Raw genomic sequence first — 12,106 nt, 5'->3', positions numbered from 1 at the left:
CGTGAATATTTTGACTGAAGTGAAAAAACTCCATCACGATATCTCCAGTAATATGGGGAATTCTAAGCTGGAGACTGTCCTGGGGATGCTACAATCAGTATAACTATTGATTTTGCGTGTGAAAAAAATAAAAAAAGTGGTTTTTTACATCTAAAAACTGTTGTCATCATTTTAGCAAGGGGAGCGTGTCTGATACATGTGTATTACAGTCCTTCTTGTTGTGTTTTTACTTTTCAGCTTTTATACACAAAGTGTATCTTTCGGTAACTTTCTCAGAGAATTTAAGCATAAATCTGTCAAATGTTCAAAACAGCCTTGTTTCACTGAAATACCCTCAAAATGACAAACTGCCATTATTACGAAATCTCCTCAAACAGAGTACTTTCTACAGATGAAGCCTTCCCACTCAACGCAATATGTCCCACCCACTCAGCAAATCATATAAAACTAAGGACGACCGTTCAAAACTAGCCATGGATCTGAGAAAAACCAAGTCTGATGTAGCCTGCCCTTATTATCACCAGGATAATGGATATGGGCTTAATGACTGGATGTTACAAAGTAGGGGAGAGGATGTCCCCGAAGAAGAGCTCTCGTCTATATCATATCCATGTAAGGTCTTTAGGACAAAAGAGGACCATGATAACATGACATATGAAGAATATCTTTCTTTAAAAGATGGTATTATAGATAACCTTTATAGAAACAGTATATCTCATACCACTCGCCAAGATCGCAAACGACAATTAGCAGAAAAGAATAGAAAAAGTAAAGAAAAACGAAGAAAAAGAAAAAACAACATGAAAAGGAGAAGAAAAATTAAAAGCAAACGCAGAATGCGAATGAAAAGAAAAGGGACCATAGGACGGAAAACTAAAAAGACAAAAAGAAGGAAGGTGAAAAGAAAAAGAAACAAAGTGAAGAAATTTAAACTAGAGGATGGTGTTGTAGAGCCATTACCGGATCATAATAATCTTATAGATCATCTCCCGCTAACCGACTGCTGCGAATGTGTTGAACAAATACCAAAAGCAATGTCAAAAAACAGAGCATACAATGAAAGCACATGATACACTATAAATGTTTCGTTTACAATACTATTACTATATATGAAAGCAAAAAAATAAAACACATTTTCATTGTGTAATGGTTGTTTAATTGAAAAAACACAACATTCAACACAATTCATAGAAAACATATTACATTTTACCAAGTTAATGTCGTAGTGCATACAAGGTAATAGACTTAACGATTTGCACTGCTGCTTCTCTCCGCGTTTCATTGACAGTGATCGGTTTGTCGTTCAATTCACACAGCCCAAGTAGATGTTTAGGGGTCTCTTGGAAGTATACGAAAGCATTTTTTATATCAGATAAATGCATTAACATCACATGTAAATTCTCTATCCTTTCACCCGCAACGATTATAATCTGCTTTGCTTCTTCTTCGGTTTCTCCATTATTAGCTCTGAATGTAATCCTTTCTGGGGCTTCTTGTGCTTCTTGTGGTCTGTTGAATACCTGGCGTAGGATTTGTTTAGCTGTAAGGACAGGTACCATATAATTGTCTTCAAAAGCTTTGTCTATGTCGTCACACGTTTTGGCATATCCTTCGCTGTAATGACAACCGACACTAGAATAGAGATCCTCCAACAGTCTTTTAATACATATTCTGGCACTGTCGCCAATTTGGGCAATTCCACAGTATCGCGCTTTTTCTCTCATTATACTGAAGCAAAGTTCTGCCATTGCTTTTGGTATTTGTTCAACACATTCGCAGCAGTCGGTTAGCGGGAGATGATCTATAAGATTATTATGATCCGGTAATGGCTCTACAACACCATCCTCTAGTTTAAATTTCTTCACTTTGTTTCTTTTTCTTTTCACCTTCCTTCTTTTTGTCTTTTTAGTTTTCCGTCCTATGGTCCCTTTTCTTTTCATTCGCATTCTGCGTTTGCTTTTAATTTTTCTTCTCCTTTTCATGTTGTTTTTTCTTTTTCTTCGTTTTTCTTTACTTTTTCTATTCTTTTCTGCTAATTGTCGTTTGCGATCTTGGCGAGTGGTATGAGATATACTGTTTCTATAAAGGTTATCTATAATACCATCTTTTAAAGAAAGATATTCTTCATATGTCATGTTATCATGGTCCTCTTTTGTCCTAAAGACCTTACATGGATATGATATAGAGGGAGCTCTTCTTCGGGGACATCCTCTCCCCTACTTTGTAACATCCAGTCATTAAGCCCATATCCATTATCCTGGTGATAATAAGGGCAGGCTACATCAGACTTGGTTTTTCTCAGATCCATGGCTAGTTTTTAACGGTCGTCCTTAGTTTTATATGATTTGCTGAGTGGGTGGGACATATTGCGTTGAGTGGGAAGGCTTCATCTGTAGAAAGTACTCTGTTTGAGGAGATTTCGTAATAATGGCAGTTTGTCATTTTGAGGGTATTTCAGTGAAACAAGGCTGTTTTGAACATTTGACAGATTTATGCTTAAATTCTCTGAGAAAGTTACTGAAAGATACACTTTGTGTATAAAAGCTGAAAAGTAGATAATGACGCGTGCTTTGTGTGTACAGACACACAGAAAACACTGAAAAACACAACAAGAAGGACTGTAATACACATGTATCAGACACGCTCCCCTTGCTAAAATGATGACAACAGTTTTTAGATGTAAAAAACCACTTTTTTTATTTTTTTCACACGCAAAATCAATAGTTATACTGATTGTAGCATCCCCAGGACAGTCTCCAGCTTAGAATTCCCCATATTACTGGAGATATCGTGATGGAGTTTTTTCACTTCAGTCAAAATATTCACGTCTATGCTGTTTTCGACGCAAAGATGCATTACATCTACAAACAGAGCATACAATGAGAGCACATGATACACTGTTGATGTTTGTTTCATTTCTGAGATAATGTTACAGAATGTTTCGGAAAATGAAGATTCCAGGACCACTTTAAATGTTTCGTTTACAATCATTTCCCAATGACCCGGAATAGTACTGCCAGAACGAACGATATCCAAAATGTCTTCTAGTTTACAAACTTCAGCCATTCTGCTTACACGGGGGTCACTACTCATTCTGTTTTCAATCGTCCCCATCATCACACTTATTAAACGGGTAAGGACTACATTATGATCAATATATACAGAGCGTTTTGCATAGTAGTTTCCCATTTTTATTTTACTTAAAGAAAAAAGTCACTGCATTGAACAAGTCCCTGGCTTCTTCTCCATCCGACTGCTGTTTGTTAGTCTTCTTCTTCTTCTCCATCCAACTCTGTATGGATATTTCAAGTCTCTCCTTGAGGCATCTGCATTTTACAAGCTTGTGCAGAAAGGCTTCCGAAGCGCGTCCTATCCTCAGTTTATCCTCGCAAATGCCTTTTTCAATAAGACTCTGGTCAATCACTGCAACGAAGTCGGCGAGCCAAAGTCTTTTCATTAACGCTTTGTAATTGTTTCTGAAGAAGAAATCGGGCATGTCATTCCGACAATCGTGTTGCCTCTGGTCGGGGTTACTGCGTCGGCATTCTTTGCAGATTTCTTTTCTGTACCGATACATCACCATCTCCAGAATATAAAACAATTCCGATTTCACTGTGTCCCTAAACCGAGACTTCTTGACCCGAGGAGTAGCATCAGCAGCAGTAGTACTGCAAGATTCGGGTTTCCCACATGGTGGTGTCGCTGGTGGACTCTGTTCCTGACTGCAACTCGCGGGGGGAGTCTTGGCTTTTCTCTGCTCCATGGCTAGTTTACAACGATCGTCTTAGTGAGGTCCTTCGTTTTAGAAGATTTGTTGAGTGGAGGGTGGGGCTCATTGCGTTGAATGGGGGAGTCAATTATAGAATTGAGAGTTTTTAGAAAAAAAGTTCTTTAAGCGTTGTAGCTTTTTCATCTCATCTCCAGCAATAGGTGAAATTTAAGAATAAGTAATAGTTTGTCATGATTTTACGGAAAAAGTATAGTTTATCAGAAATATGGAAAAGTCATTGTGTACAAATAGTATGTTGAAAATCAAAAAAGAAAACTCAATTCAATACAATTTAATGAATATTTTACCCTGTTCTAAAGTTTTACACCCTTAAAGAAAAACCCCTTCCTTACCAAGTACTTCATATTATACCCTTTTGTTAAGTGTTGCGTACATCAGGGTGTATCTCAAAGTATCTTGGTAACATAAAATAACTAAAATATGTAAGTTTATCAGAAAAAAAAACCCATTGTTTAACTGAACAAGTGTTGCATACATCAAAGTGTGTCTAAAAGTATCTTAGTAACACAAGAAAAGAGAAAAAAAGCCTTGATGTCAACAAAACTGTATTTTTCCACTGAAATAGCGTTAAAATAAAAAAAGTGCCTTTAACGAAATGTATTCAGACAAAGTATTTTATTTTCAAAAAAAAAAAAAAGTTTAAGGTTTTGCATACATAAAAAGTGTATCTTACAGTTCCTTTGTGAGAGAATTACACACAAATCTGCCAAGTGTCAGGGAAAATTGTTAAAATCACAAACTTACCTTTTAGAGAAACAGTCTTTAAGAAAAAATCTAATCAGACTGTACTTCATTTTCTAGTTTTAAGGTTTTGCATCCCTCAAAGTGTGTCTAAAAGTATCTTGGCAAGAGAAAAAAGCCAAAATCTGCCTTTAAAAGAATCCGAATTCCTTATAAAGTACTTTATATTCACCCAGTTTCAGTTTTCAGACACCAAACTGTATCTAAAAGTATCTTGGTAACACAAGAAAAAGAGTAAGTGTAATTTCTTCGGTAATGTTACAGAATGTTTCTGAAAAATGAAGATTCCGGGACCACTTTAAATGTTTCGTTTACAATACTATTACATATAGAGGAGAGCTCTTCTTCGGGAACATCCTCTCCCCTACTTTGTACCATCCAGTCATTAAGCCCATATCCATTATCCTGGTGATAATAAGGGTAGGCTACATCAGACTTGGTTTTTCTCAGATCCATGGCTAGTTTTCAACGGTCGTCTTGATGGGGTCCTTCGTTTTAGATGATTTGCTGAGTGGGGTGGGACTTATTGCGTTGAGTGGGGGGAGTCAGTGTAGAGTTGAGAGTTTTTTAGAAAAAAGTTCTTTAAGCGTTGTAGCTTTTTCATCTCATCTCCAGCAATAGGTCATCATTTAAGAACAAGTAATAGTTTTGTCAAGATTCTACAGAAAAAAGTCAAAAAAAAAAGTATAGTACGTCAGAAATATGTAAAAGTCATATAGTATGTTGAAAATCAAAAAAAGAAAACTCAATTCAATACAAATTAATGAATATTTTACCCTGTTCTAAAAGTTTTGCACCCTTAAAGAAAAACCCCTTCCTTACCAACTACTTCATATTATACCCTTTGTTAAGTGTTGTGTACATCAGGGTGTATCTCAAAGTATCTTGGTAACATAAAATAACTAAAATATGTAAGTTTATCAGAAAAGAAAAAACCTTGTTTTATCTGAACAAGTGTTGCATACACCAAAGTGTGTTTAAAAGTATCTTAGTAACACAAGAAAAAGAGAAGAAAGCGTTAATGTTAACAAACACTGGATTGTTCCACTGAAATAATAAATAAATAATTTCAAAAAGTGCTCTTAAAAAGAACAAATGTATTCAGATAAAAGTATTTTGTTAGACTATTAAGTCCACGATGGTTATATTTAACCCCTAACCCATTTGTATTATATGTCTGTTGTCCTAATAAAGCCAGAGTCACCTGAATTAATTTTGTCTCCAGACCTTTTTTATTTTTTACATTTTGTAACAATCTTAAAACATTTGTGGTTTGACTCTTTTTAAAAAAGTTATTTTTCATCTATCATTTTCAACCAAGCAGCAAGAGGTCAAATGTAAGAACAAGTAATAGTTTGTCACGATTTTATGGGAAATAGTCAGAGCGCGATGTCACATCTTAAAGACAGCTTGAACTGGATAAATGGTTAGTCTTTTTCAAACATACCGTACGTTCTGCATGTTAGTATATCTGGCCCATCGATTTAGACCCTACTGCCCTAGACGCATGCCCTCAATAGGGTAGTCACGCTTTGGGAAGAGGTGTTTCATTTCATAGATCCACCTTGATTGTTATTGTGAAGAGGGACGGGGGAGGAACATTCAGAGGATGAAGAAGCATAAACATAACTTGTTTGTAAAACGGACAGCACGTCAGTTTCAAGAAAGATGACACCGTGTTTATGTATGACATGCAAAATATCTTGAAGTCCTACAAAAAAAAAAAGGGTACAAGTATATTGTGTTGAAAATATCGCAAAAAGTCGTAATATTGTATAATGTATTAGTTGCATGTTGTATTTTTGCTAGCAATCACTATGTAGTTTTTTCAAAAATATAATGGAAAAAAAAAGCGAGAAAGACAAAAACAAAATACGTTGAAAAGGGGATGAGTATGTCTGGCTCTCGGGGGGTTGGTGTGTTAAGAGTCACAGTCTTAAAGAAAATCTGCTCAGAAAAAGTACTTAACTTTCTACCAGTTGTAGAGTTGTCATACATAAAAAACACTATCATAGGTCTAGGAGTGTTTTTAGCTGTAAAATACCTCCACTTTTTAGTTTTCAGCGTACGGTTAAATCTTTCTACCATACATGCCTTTATGTCAATGGCGGTTATATATAATGTTGTATACCATTTTTCTTCAACAAGTTTTGAAAAACTTTATTAAACTTTATTAAAGAATTCTTTCCCCTCAGCTGTTTGTAACTTTTTAGGGATCTCGCTGTGTGTTAAACCTGTATCAAAAAGCTTTGGTAACCTTACCCTTCTTTTTCTTTTTAATGTTTGAGCACAGGTTTTTCTAAATACATTTATGACTGTTAACAAATAATTAAAGCCATCATTATATTCGGACAGCGACTGCATATCACAGAGATCTGCTTGAAATTGTTGCAGCGGTCTGAGTACGAAAACTCTGTTTTCTTACAAAATGCACCAGTGTCGACTTGTACAAATGTATATGGTTTATCCTCTGATAAATATTCTCTGACTTTCTATATATATATATATTTAAGTATATTACCTACCTACCTCCCTCTGTTTACAACATGTTTGTCTCCATAGGGGGTTTATGACTTCTCCATAGGGGGTTTGGGGTTTTCCCCCTCCCTTATCCTCTAGCAAAAAGGCTGACTTTTTAAAATATCTGTTTTTTATATGCTTTACTTTGATTTGGAGCACCCAACGGATGGCTGTAAGTTGTCACCGGTGTCTCGCTGATTAAATTCATATCAAGACGTCTCTTGGCCATTTTCTCTCGACTTGAAAAATATTTAAGAGTGACTAAAGACGATGGCTTTTTATTTAGACAGAGGGAGAGGGTGAGGGGCGGGGAAAGTGTGTGTGTGTGTGTGTGTGTGTGTGTGTGTGTGTTCCCCCTCCTCCACCATATGTTCTCTCCCCTCATGTCCTGTCATGTCCTGTTTGCAAAAACAGAGAGGTTTAAATATATGTTTTTAAGATGCCTTACTTTTGATTAATTTCATGTTATTTGCAAGTATTTGTAAGTTACATTCGATACTGTATACAGGATTAACCACACAGGAAGTGGTAAGGAGGCGGGACATATATCCTAGGCATATTAATTGATTGAAAACAACGGCATTTTATTTTTCTCATTTTTTTAATTTTAATTTATTTTTATTTTGAAAACCGGAAGCGGGGGCGGGACATCCGCCGGAAGCGGGGGCGGGACATCCGGTCGAACGAGGCGGGACTTCCGGTTTCAAAATAAAATAAAAAGGCGGGACTTCCGGTCAAATAAGGCGGGACTTCCGGTCGAAAAGGGGCGGGGCGACCTGTCACTTTTTCTGCATACTAATGAGATTGAAGTGGCATTTGTATTACTACTCAGGGTCTGTTGAACTGGCTTCGTAGTACAGGGCACAGGTGGCGAGCAGCGCTAATGTCAAAGACACAGACATTATACATTATATTTGTATTTTACATCCCCCGCTCCCCCCGTTGACAATTTACTAGCGGTACCGAAGTGGGCCGGTCGAGAGTCCCGGGATGATTTTTAGTCCCAGTCCCACTGGCTACATGACCATATGATCGCCCATATTGACGCACCTCATTCCTAAACTTCTAACAGATACAAGTACAACATAAACCGATCCTGCAGCCTCATATGAGCTCTCAGACACGTTCAACATTAACCTGTCATCGCTGTCTGAGCTTGCTGCTGTGTGCACCATCGTGCGTTTACATCTGGCTGTATATATATAAAGGTTTACATGCAGATGCTGGGATCCTGGACGGTGCAGCTGGAGCGCTGTGCCCGCAATGACGTCACCCATCATTTGGCGGGACTTGAAGAATCCGCGAGAAGATCCAGAAAATTGTCAACATTGAAGGCAGATTAATGGTTATCAAAGTACAAATATCCAAAATCAGTTCAGTAACGGTTTTCAAGGGGACAATATGTACTCAAATTGATGGGTTTGGATGATGGGGGAAAACCGTGTCACAGGCTCTTTAAAGGTATAACGTCTTGATTGTGGAGTGAGGACAACATTATTTTTTTTATTTTTTTAATACATTATGTTCTACTTGGGACGGGTGGCGCAGTGGTCTGTGCGTTTGATCATCAGATCAAGGGGGCGTTGGGGAACTCGAGTTCGAAACCCGCTCCCGCCCCACTGCGTCAGGCCGTTGTGTCCTTGGGCAAGACACTTCACCCGAACTTGCTCCTGTGAGTATTGTCCACAGTAGATGACCATTACATGTATGATCTGTATGTGTAATGTGTATTTGTAAAGCGCTTTGAGAGACTTTGATAAAGCGCTATAATAAATATAAGGATTATTATTATTATTATTTTACTTCTCACGTTAGTGATGTGAGATATGACATTATCTCACATCATGTATGTAGACTTGTAGTATCTATAGGAGTCTTTAAAGTATTAAGCAAGTCACTGTTTAGTGTCAAGTGAAGGAGTTCACTTGAAGATGGATGGATGGACTGGTTAGTTATTTCTGTTTTTGCAATGAATTTTCATTTTATTAAACTTTTATTTAACAGAACTCTCCTTTTTAAAATATGAATTATGTTATGTCTAATCTAAACTTCAACTTGAATATTCGGTTTTATGAGTGGTGTCTTGCCATTTTTCATTTCGTACTTTTATAACCTAAAAAGTGCACATCTGATGCAGCTCTTTAAGAGGCATGCCGTTAGTGAAAAGGGGGGGGGTAACCGCAGCATCCGGACCAGAGCCATATAATAGAAGAGTTACGACATCTCCGTTCACTCCAATGGACCCGTTTTTTACAGCAATGTCGGATCGCGGAGCCTCTCAATAGTTCCCCGGAAGTTGGATCTGCGGCTAGCAGTCTATGGTTGCAGCATAATAGACCGTTCGTGATGAACTTTTGAAGGTAAGAAGACGTTTAAAGATTTATATTGCGGATATTATCAGAACATCTGAATCAAATTAACTACACATGTGTATTAAAGGATGTTAGTGGATTATCCCTTCAATCAGTATATTTAACGTTTACAGATAACAGATTAGGCTAGCTAGAATGCCGGATAAAGTTAGCAACACACGTTAACCACGAACAGCCTATTAATCCGTTCTCCTAATGTTATTTCCTCCAACGTTGTGGAATTAGAGAAAAGGGGCTTCTTAACGTGCTTTTATCCGGGGTGGAGGGAGTTACATATTAGTTCAATATAATATTGGGGCGTGTGATTGTAGTGGGTGGAGGTGGTGAAATGAGGATATCCATTTTGGAGTTCAAGCTAGTATAATATAGTTAACGTTACACAATAATAAGGAAGAGAGCTATTTTTGTGATACATCGCTATCGATATGGATTTAGAGTGAATATTTGAGACTTCTAAACAGTAAACAAAAACATAATTTATGGGTGAGTGTTTTTAGCAGTCATATTATGTCTTTGTGATTCTGTTGATTATTACCTCTCTGTATTATGTTACAGCTCAGCTGATTTTGGATTGATGGCAAAGGGAGAGGGACTTAAGTCAGAGTGAAAACATATGGTACGTTTAAAATAGGTCAGCAATTTCCCATCCTATAGGTTGCTAGATGTATCTAACCCTTTCTCCTGTCTCCCTCTTTCAGCACAAGAACCCCAGGGGGATTCAATGGAGCCTGCACCTGAGTCTCAACTCCCAGAGCTTTGCAAGCCTCTCCCTGTTCCTTATTTTTATTAAACAGACGTTAAGCTTCCCAATGGTGTGGTCTTCGTTTTGTGAAAAATATGATTACCTCACATATGTTGTTGCTGTTGTTGTCTTTTGTGATAGTTAAATTGCTCCTGCTGACTTGAGCCAGACATTCTTTCCTCCTCTCTGTGTCAGTGGGGAAACCTTACATTTGTACTCCTTTCTCTGAGCGATTGGAGCATCCCCAGGCAGCACAGCAAACCATGGGGGAGACTATATGCCAGGACAACACGGAGGAAAAGGCACAGACAAACTGCATGCATGCTATTCAATGTTTATTGAATTCCATTTATTTACTGTCAGTTGACAATCATTGATAGGCACCTGTCGGTCTCCTGTCCTTTCTTTTTTTGTGACCAATTTTTTATTGTTTTTTTTGCCCTCACAAAAGGGACTTATACAGATACAAATGATATAGACAATATAAAAAGAAAAAGAAAGAAAAAAAAAATATATATATATAGGGAATCCCTTTCCCATGCCACCCCGTCCCCCCCTCTTCCCCCCATCTTGCCATTTCACAGAAAATCCGACCTGATGTTTTTTAGCAATCGTTCATTTATATATATATATATATATATATATTATAGCATAACAATTTATCCACATCAAATTCCTTTTTTTTTTTACATAACATTTCATCTGTTTAAGCTGAATTGCGATTAACTCCTAATAAACCACAATTGCACCACGGTGTGCGTATATGTACAATCATCATTAAAATGAATGATATTACCCGATCAGCAGCTCTTTGAATAGCCTCTAATGTTTCCCCCTTAGCCTTATTGGCAGAAGCGATTGACAGCTCTGAAATTAGTAGGTCATGGAAGGATGATATCCATTGCTTAATAAATAAAGTATGTGGGGGTTTCCATCGTATTACTATTATTTTTTTGGATGCTGTTAGACCAGCGAAAAGCACCCTTTTCTGATGTTTCTGTAGATCAAGAGAATAATCATCATTCAACAATACAATATTTGGGAGACGGGGTATGTGAACTCCAATAATCTCAGATACAATGTCAATAACCTGTTTCCAGAACGTTCCTACTGCAGTACATTCATAAACCATGTGCCAATAGTCTTTTGGTTACAGAGAAGGCATATGGGGCTTGGAATCATCCTTAATTGACAGCATTTTCTGGTTGACAGGTAATATCTGTGTATCATTTTATACTGTATCAATTGGTGATTGTGGTTACGCGATGTTAAGGAGATATTATTCCATATTCTCTTCCAATCAATAGTCTGCGTATAATTTTTTAGATCTGCGTTCCATACTGCAGAGATGCCAATATATCCGGTTAATTTATCTTGCCGTTTTTTATATATATATGAAGTAGTGCCGCTCACACTGTTTGGACTTAATATCTTAATATCTCCTGTCCTTTCTGAAAGTCATAAAGAAGACATTACTTATTTAGATTACTTATGTCCTCAATTACCAGGGGATTACTGAAACCACCATGAATTAAAGAAATTGTAGAAATGAATCTTATCTGAATTTTGAAACCTTCCTTCCCTCCCTCTAAAATATCAAACATTAGGAAGTGATGCTCCTGACTACCATTCAAGTTTAAGAAGATAATATTTGTTTTAAACAATTCAAAGCAATAAACAACAGCAACAGGCTCTTTAACCAAGGCAACGTTAGCCTAACATGTGAACAGCTAACAGGTATGATAGCTGTTCACACTATGTATATTTTCTGCTATTTTATTTCTATTTGAGATGTTTACATTTTCAATTGTTTAATTCTAGTCTTTTAACTGTCTTATGTACAATGCCTTGTCTTTTGCTGCTGCAAAGCAACAATTTCCCAAATTGGTATCAATAAAGTACTTCTTATTTTATCTTAGTCCTCAAATATTAGCAAATTTA

At 37.0% G+C, this 12,106-nt stretch overlaps 1 long non-coding RNA gene across 1 annotated transcript; it reads left to right on the top strand.

Annotated features, from left to right (window-relative positions):
* Positions 1–9,317: 9,317 nt before the first annotated feature.
* Positions 9,318–10,233, top strand: LOC139434247 (uncharacterized). Its single transcript, XR_011643623.1, has 3 exons — positions 9,318–9,411; positions 9,979–10,039; positions 10,122–10,233. It is a non-coding gene; the product is annotated as an uncharacterized lncRNA (long non-coding RNA).
* The last annotated feature ends 1,873 nt before the right edge of the window (positions 10,234–12,106 follow it).

This window comes from Pseudochaenichthys georgianus, chromosome 8 (assembly GCF_902827115.2).
Source record: "Pseudochaenichthys georgianus chromosome 8, fPseGeo1.2, whole genome shotgun sequence".
Taxonomy (NCBI): Eukaryota; Metazoa; Chordata; class Actinopteri; order Perciformes; family Channichthyidae; genus Pseudochaenichthys; species Pseudochaenichthys georgianus.
The sequence above is the reverse complement of the archived record's forward strand: the minus strand, read 5'-3'. Positions and strand labels throughout refer to the sequence as shown.